Below are 8603 nucleotides of genomic sequence, written 5' to 3' on the forward strand. Positions count from 1 at the left end.
AGACACAAATGGGGTAATATTTTTGAAGTCAAGGAAAACAGAATGTCAGTGAAGAATTCCATATCCAGGAAACCTTTGCTTCAAATATGGAAAAATTCAGACTTTTCCAGATAAATAAAATCTGAGGGAATTAATTGCTAATATATCTTCACTACAAGAAATTCCAAAGGAAACCGTTTAGGCTGAAATGAAAGGACACTAGACAGTAACCCAAAGGCATATCAGAAAAAGAAAAACCTCCATAAAGGAACTACATAGGCAAATATAGAAGTCGGTATTATTGTATTTTTGTTTTGTGACTGCATTTTAAAATTTCCTCTGTGATTTAAAAATAGTGCATGAAATAATAATTACAAATCTGTGCTTATGGGCACACAATATATAAGGATGTTATGTGTGACAATAACAACATAAATGGAAATGGAGCTTTATAGGAGTAGACTTTTTATATGCCATTGAAGCTAAGTTGCTGTAAATTCAAATTATATTGTTATAACTTCCTAACGTAAATTAAAATACTAGAGAAACCAGTAAGAAAATATCTAAAAATTATATGCAAAATTGAATAAGAATGGCATACTACAAAAAAGAAATTAAACACAGAAAAAGCTGTAATGGAGAAAATTAATAATAAAAAGGTATAAGCCGTAGAAAACAAATCATAAAATGGCAGAAGTAAGTGCTTTCTTATCTGTAATTACTATGAAAGTAAATAAATTAAGCATTACAATCAGGCAAATATTAGCAGAATGGATTTTAAAAACCATAGTTTAATTACATGTTATCTACAAGAAATTCACATTAGATGCAAATAAACAAATAGGTTGAAAGTGAAACGGTAGAAAAAAGATATTTCACACAAACATGAACTAAATGACAGCTGGGATGGCTATGCTAATATATAATACAGGGTTTAAGTAAAATAACTGTTAAAAGTGATAGAGAAGAACACTAATATTGGTAAAGGTTCCTTTCATCAAGAAGATATAACAATTGTAAACACATATGTAACAGAAAAGATTCCAAAAAAGACACTGGCAGAATTGAGGGAGCAGTAGACAGTTTCACAGTAATACTTGGTGACCTCAATATCTCACTTTCAATGGTAAATAGAACACATAGACAGAAGATCTACGAGAAAATAGAGAACATGGAACAACACTATAACTATCTCAGCCTCATATATACAACACTCCACGCAACAGCAAACTACACTTTCCTTTCAAATGCACATGGAACATTCCCCAGGATAGATGACATATAAACTGAGTCACAATAAATTTTTTAAAATTGGGATTATACATAATTTCTCTCCAAAAACAATGGAATGAGCCAGATCACTGCTAGAAATAAAGCTGGAAAATTCACAAGTACAGGCATACCTCAGAGGTATCGGGGACTCTGCTCCAGACCACCAAAATAAAGTGAGTCAGACAAGTTTTTTGGTCTCCCAGTTCATATAAAAGTCATGTTTGTATTATACTGTAGACCATTATGTGTACAGTAGCATTATGTCTTTTAAAAGTACATGTTTTAATTTAAAAGTACTCTGTTACTAAAAATGTTAATGATCATCTGAGCCCTTAGCAGGTCATAATCTCTTTGCCTGAGGAGGGTCTTGCCTTGGCATTGGTGGCTGCTGACTGATCAAGTTGGCGGTTGCTAAAGGCTGGGGTGGCTGTGGCAATTTCTTAAAATAAAAAACAATGAAGTTTACTGCATCGATTGACTCATCCCTTCATGAAAAATTTCTCTGTAGCATGTGATGATGTTTAATAGCAGTTTACCCACAGTAGGACTTCTTTCAAAATTGGAACCAATCCTCTCAAACCCTACCAGTGCTTTATTAACTGAGTTTATGAAATGTTCTAAATCCTTTGTTGCTGTTTCAATAGTATTCACAGAATCTTCATCAAGAATAAATTCCATCTCAGGAAACCACTTTCTTTGCTCATCCATGAGAAGCAGATTCTCATCTGCTTTTCAGCAATTCAGTGACATCTTTAGGCTCCACTTCTAATTCTAGCTCCCTTGTTATTTACATCACATCTGCAACTACTTCTTCCACTGAAGTCCTGAACCCCTCAAAGTCATTCATTAGGGTTGTAATAAACTTCTTTCAAACTCCTGTTAGTGTTAATATTTTGACTTCTTTCCATGAATGTTCTTAATGGCATCTAGGATAGTGAATCCTTCCAGAAGGTTTTCAATTTACTTTGCCCAGATCCATCAGATGAATCACAGTTCATGGTAGCTGTTGCTTTACAAAACATACTTCTTAAATAATAAAACTTGAAAGTTGAAATTACTCCTTGATTGATGGACTTCAGATTGGATGTGTATTAGCAGGCATGAAAACAGCGTTAATCTCCTTGCATATCTTGTCAGAGTTCTTGGGTGACCAGGTGTATTGTGAATGAGCAGCAATATTTTTAAATAATTTTATTTTTCTGAGAAGTAGTTCTCAACAGTGAGAGTAAAATGTTCAGTAAACTGTGCTATAAACAGATGTGCTATCATTCATGCTGCTGTTTCATTTCTAGAACACAAATAAAGTCGATTTGGCATAATTCTTAAGGGTCCTAGGATTTTGGAAATGGCAAATGAACAATGGTTTTGACTTGAAGTTGCCAGCTACCATTAGATCCTAATGAGCTATTCAGCCTGTCCTTTGAAGCTTTGAAGCCAGGCATTGATTTTTCCTCTCTAGCTGTGAAAGTCCTAGATTCCATCTTCTTTCAATAGAAGGCTATTTTTTCTACACTGAAAACCTGTGATTTAGTGTAACCACTTTCATCAATGATTTTAGCTAGATCTTCTGTGTAACTTGCTGCTGCTTCTCCATTAGCACTTCCTGCTTCTCCTTGTACTTTTGGATTATGGAAATGGATTCTTCCCTTAACCCTCGTGAATCAACCTCTGCCAGCTCTGAACTTTTCTTCTGCAGCATCCTTACCTCTCTCAGCCTTCACTGAATTGACACATTAGGGCCTTGCTCTGGATTAAGCTTTGGCTTAAGGGAATATTGTGGCTGATTTGATCTTCTAACTAGATCACTAAAACTTTCTTCATATCAACAGTAAGGCTGTTTTGCTTTCTTTCCGTTTATGTGTTCACTGGAGTGGCACTTTTAATATCCTTCAATAGCTTTTCCTTTACATTCACAGCTTGGCTAACTGGCACAAGAGGCCTAGCTTTTGACGTGTTTCAGTTTTTGACATGCCTTCTTCACTAAGCTTTATTATTGCTAGCTTTTGATTTAAATTGAGAAACATATGACTCTTCCTTTCACTTGAATACATAGAGGTCATTGCAGTGGTATTAACTGGCCTAATTACAATATTATTGTGTCTCAAGAAATAGGGCGGCCAAGGAGAGGAAGAGAGATGGGGGAATGGCTGGTTGGTGGAGCAGTCAGAGTGCACGCATTTATTAATCAGGTTTGTCATTTTATAAGGACATGGTTTATGGCACCCCAAAACAATTACAATAGTAACATCAGAGATCACTGATTACATATATTATGATAATGATGAAAAATTTGAAATATTGCAAGAATTACCAAAGTGTAACACAGAGACAGGAAGTAAGCACATGATCTTGGAAAAATGGTGCCTGTAGACTTGCTTAATAGAGAGCTGCTGCAAACCTTCAACTTGTAAAAAAGAAAAAAAAATGCAATATCTGTGAAGCATGATAAAGCAAAGAGCAATAAAACAAGAACATATGCATGTATGTGGAGTTCAAAAACACTCTCAACCAATGCATCAAAGATGAAATCACAAGGGAAATTACAAAATACCTTAAGATCAATCAAAATAAAAGCACAATATTCTAAAGCTTATGTGATACAGTGAAAATAGTCCTGGGAGAGAAATTTATGGCTGTAAATGCCTACATTATAAAGAAGAAAGATCTCAAATCAATAACTTCACTTACCCTTGAGGAACTAAAAAAGAAGAGAAAAGTAAATTCAAAGCCAGTAGAAGGAAAGAATAATAAAGATTAGAGTGGAGTTAATATAAATAGAAAAGGAAAATCAGTAGAGAAAAATCAGCAAAAACAAAAGTTGATTTTTTGCAAATGTAAAAAAAAAAAAAAAGATAAACCTCTAACTAGACTAAGAAAAAAGAGAGAGCGTACTTAAATAGCAAAAAATGGAATTGAACTGGGGACTTTATCACCAACCTTCAGCAACACAAATAGTTATAAGAGAATATTATGAACAATTGTAGTCCAATAAGTTTAATAACCTACATGAAGTAGACAAACCCCTAGGAACATAAAAACTACCAAACTGACTCAAGAAGAAATAGAAACTCTGAAAAGACCTAAGGAGATTGAATCAATAATCAAAAGCCTTGCAACAAAAGGAGCTCAGATGGCTTCACTAGTGAATTTTACCTAACATTTAAAGAATAATTTAAACCAATCCTTTTCAAACGCTTCCAGAATGTAGAATAAGAGGGAATACTTCCTAACTCATTTTAGGAGGCCAGTATTATCTTCGTGTCACAAGCAGACAAAGACACTTCAAGGAAAAACTATAAACCAATATCCATTATTATGATGTATGCAAAAATCCTCAACAAACTACTAGCAAGCTAAATTCAATAAAATGGTAATGGGATTATATGCCATGAACAAGTGGGAGTTACACCCAGAATGGATTTATACTCAATAGGCAACGTGGTTTAACATAAGAAAAACAGTAATATAACGTACCATATTAATAGAATAAAGGGGAAAACACATAATAATCTCAATGGATATAGAAAAAGTATTTTTTGAGTTCATCATCCTTTCATGATTGAAAACACTCAGGAAAATAGGAATAGAAGGGAACATCCTCAAAATGCTAAAAGACACTTATGGAATCCCCACAGCTTACTGATGGTACTCGAAGGTGAAAGGTTGAAAACTTTTCTCCTAAGATCAGGAACAAGAAATATATTCTCGGTTTCACCACTACTTTCAGCATTATACCAAAGTTCTAGCCAGGGCAATTAGGCAAAGTAAAGAAGTAAAATTCTTCCAAAGTAGAAGACGGAAGTAAAACTATCCCTATTTGCAGATGACATGATCCCACATTCAGAAAACCTCAAAAACACACACTGCAAAGAACGACTAAAGTTATTAAACAAATTCAGCAAAGTTGGAGGGCACAAGAGCAACATGTAAAAATCAGTTGTATTTCTTTTTGCCAGCAATGAACAATCTGAAAAAGTAAATTAAGAAAATTTAACTAAAGAGGCAAAAGATTTATACAGTAAAAACTGAAAAACATTGCTGAAAGAAATTAAACACCTAAATAAATGAAAATATATCTCTTTTGATGGATAGTAAGACAACATTATTAAGATGCCCATACTATCCAAAGCAATCTATAGATTCAATGGAATCTCTATTTAGATTCCAATGACTTTCTTTCCAGAAATGCAAAAGCCAATTTTCAAATTCATATAAAATTGAAGGGGTTCTAAATTGCCAAAAATAATTTAGAAAAAAGGAGAACAAATTTAGGGGACTTACACTTCCTGATTTGAAAACCACAAATCTACAGTAATCAAAACAGTGTGGTATTGGCATAAAAAGAGACATACAAGCCAATGGACTAGAATAGACAGTCCAGACAGAAACCCTCACATATATGGTCAATTGATTCTCAACAAGCATGCCAAGAACATCCAATGGGGAAAGAGTAATCTCTTTAACAGATGGTGCTGGGATGACTGGACGTGCACATACAAAAGAATGAAGCTTGACTCTTATGTGACAGCATATACAAAATTTAACTAAAAATTGGTCAATGACCTAAAACTATAAAACTCTTAGAAGAAATACAGTGACATTGAATTTGGAAATGATTTCTGGTTATGAAACCAAAAACATGGGTAACAAAAATAAATAAATTGGACATCAGCAAAATGTTAAAAATCTTTGTACCTTAAAGGACATTATCAAGAAAACGAAAATGAAAAGATGACCTGCAGAATGAGATAAAGTGTTTGTAAATTATATTCCAGATAAGGGTTTAATATCTAGAATATATAAATAATTCTTACACCTCAACATCAACAACAAAAAAACCCAATTCAATTAAAAAATCAGCTAAGGAATTGAATAGAAAATTCTCTAAATAAGATGTACAAATGGTCAACAAGCACCTCAAAAGAACCTCAACATCACTGGTCTTTAGGTAAATGCAAACCCAAACCATAATAAGATATCGTGTCACACCCTGTAGGAAGGCTATAATGAAAAAAAATTTTTAAGGGAAAATGACAAGCGTTGGCCAAAATGTGGAGAAATTGCAGCCTACACATACTATTGTTAGAAATACAAAATGGTCCAGCCACTGAGGAAAATAGTTTGGCAGTTCCTCAAAAAGTTAAACAAAATTACCATATGACTTAGTAATTATATTCCCAGATACATATTCATACTGGAAACAGAAGTTTAAATGAAATCCTATACATGAATGTTCATAACAGCATCATTCACAATAGCCAAAAGGTGGAAATAACCCAGTGTCCATCAATGGATGAACATATAAAGAACATGTGATAGGCCAGGCACGCTGGCTCACACCTGTAATCCCAGCACTTTGGGAGGCCAGACAGGAGGATCACTTGAGACCAGGAGTTCACGACCAGACTAGCCAACATAGTGGGACCCCATCTTTACAAAAAATAAAATAAGATATAATTAGCCAAGAGTGATGGTCCATGCCCATAGTCCCAGCTACTAGAAAGGCTGAGGCAGGAGGATCACTTGAGCCCAGGAGATGGAGTCTGCGGTGACCTGTGATCACACCACTGCAGTCCAGCCTGGGTGATGGAGGGAGACCCTGTGTCAAAAAAACCAAAAAACAAAAGCATGTAATATATCCATACAGTGGCATGTTTTTCAGCCATAAAAAGGAAAACAAATACTAATAACATGCTACAATGTAGATGAATTTTGAAAACATGCTAAATGAAAGAAGCATTCACAGTAGGCCACATATTGCATAATTTCATTTATATGAAATATTCAGGATAGGTAAGTCCACTGAGACAGAAAGCTGATTAGTGGTTATTAGAGGCTGGGAGGAAGGGAAAATGGGAAGGACCTCTTCAAGGAGCATGGAGTTTTATTTTTTTGGTGATGGAAGTGTTTTTGGAACTAGATAGAGGTGGTGGTAGCACAACATTGAAAATTTACTAAATGCTACTGAATGACCCACTTTAAAATGATTAATTTTATGTTACATGGAATTTTACTTCTACAAAAATAAAGAACAGTGAGAGAATAGGATGAGAGAGAGTGGAGGCAGTGAATTCAGAGAGTTTTCAAAGGAGTTTTGCTGTAGATGGGAGTGGAGAAATGAAACTGTAGCTGGTAGAAGTGGAGTAAATAGTAGGTTTTGTTTTATTTTCAGATGGGAGAAAAAATATTTAAAATGACTCTTTGCTCATGAGAATTATGTATGAGAAAGCCGACGACAAAGGAGCAGGAGGAAAGAATTGCTGGGAAGACATCCTTGAGTAAGTAAGAGAGGGGTGCCTGTTCCAATATTTACCGTTCACAATATCTGAAAGGGGATTACAAAGTGAGACAACCTTGGGCAAGCAAAAAGATTAACCAAACTTAACCTGCACTGTATAACAAACCCAAAGAGATAAATACCATGAAGTATATAAAATGTGTGAGTATAGCACTGTTGTTCTGATGTTACTTGTTCCTGCTGCCTTGAGTACTGCTAAACTCTCAGTCCAATGTGGGTGGGGAAACAGCTGAAAAGGAATTTTGTTTCCCTTTGCTGGTTCCACAGCTTATAGTTCTACTTCTTGACCTCACACTGGTTGACATCTACCTCATGCAAGTCCACAACTGGACAGTTACTATCTTTCTTTTTCAAAATTTTTATTTGGTGTGCAAAGAGTTAGCATGGTTGATTTCATTGGGTGCATTGGTAATCCATTCAAGGAAGATTACTTAGTCCAACTTAATGAAATCCACATCATTTGCACACTGATGGAGACACTAGTCACACATAGAAACAGGAACACTCACACACGTGCGTGTCATCCTTGCATAGGGACCATGCTAATCTTCTCTGAATAGTTCCAATTTTAGTATATATATGTGGCCAAAGCCAACACTGGTTACCATCTCTTAGTACAAACTGTGTTCTGCGTCTGATTGGAGTTATTTAAATTTAAGTCTTCAAAGTTCAGATGCCTTTAGTCCCAGTTATATAGAGTTTATCATGGAATTTCCATTACTATCATCTTTCAGTTCTTGTAGCATTTTACACATCACGTTATATGTACAGCTCTAGAGATGGGGCTTTATCTGAATATGAATGCCCTCTGCAGATGCCTTTTGCAAAACACTGCTGTCACTGAATTATTTCCACCAAATGTTTCCTCAGCCAGATTGGGAAGTTGTGTGTGTGTCTGTGGGGCGAGGATGGGATACAGTTCTCGTCCTCTCTGAGGTTACCAGAGTGTCACCCTCCAGGTTCAGTGCCATCTTGAAGATTCCCCCTGCCTTCAATGTCTCAGATGTTCTTTCATGTGTCTATTTCCTATATCTCTCTAACACATGCCTCTTGA

The 8603-nt window shown here is 35.3% G+C and overlaps 1 non-coding gene across 1 annotated transcript; it reads right to left on the reverse strand.

The window, feature by feature from the left end:
* Positions 1–8038: 8038 nt before the first annotated feature.
* LOC112611813 lies at positions 8039–8145 on the reverse strand. The gene has a single exon (XR_003116773.1). It is a non-coding gene; the product is annotated as a U6 spliceosomal RNA (small nuclear RNA).
* Between the last annotated feature and the right edge of the window lie 458 nt (positions 8146–8603).

This window comes from Theropithecus gelada, chromosome 18, assembly GCF_003255815.1.
Source record: "Theropithecus gelada isolate Dixy chromosome 18, Tgel_1.0, whole genome shotgun sequence".
NCBI lineage: Eukaryota > Metazoa > Chordata > Mammalia > Primates > Cercopithecidae > Theropithecus > Theropithecus gelada.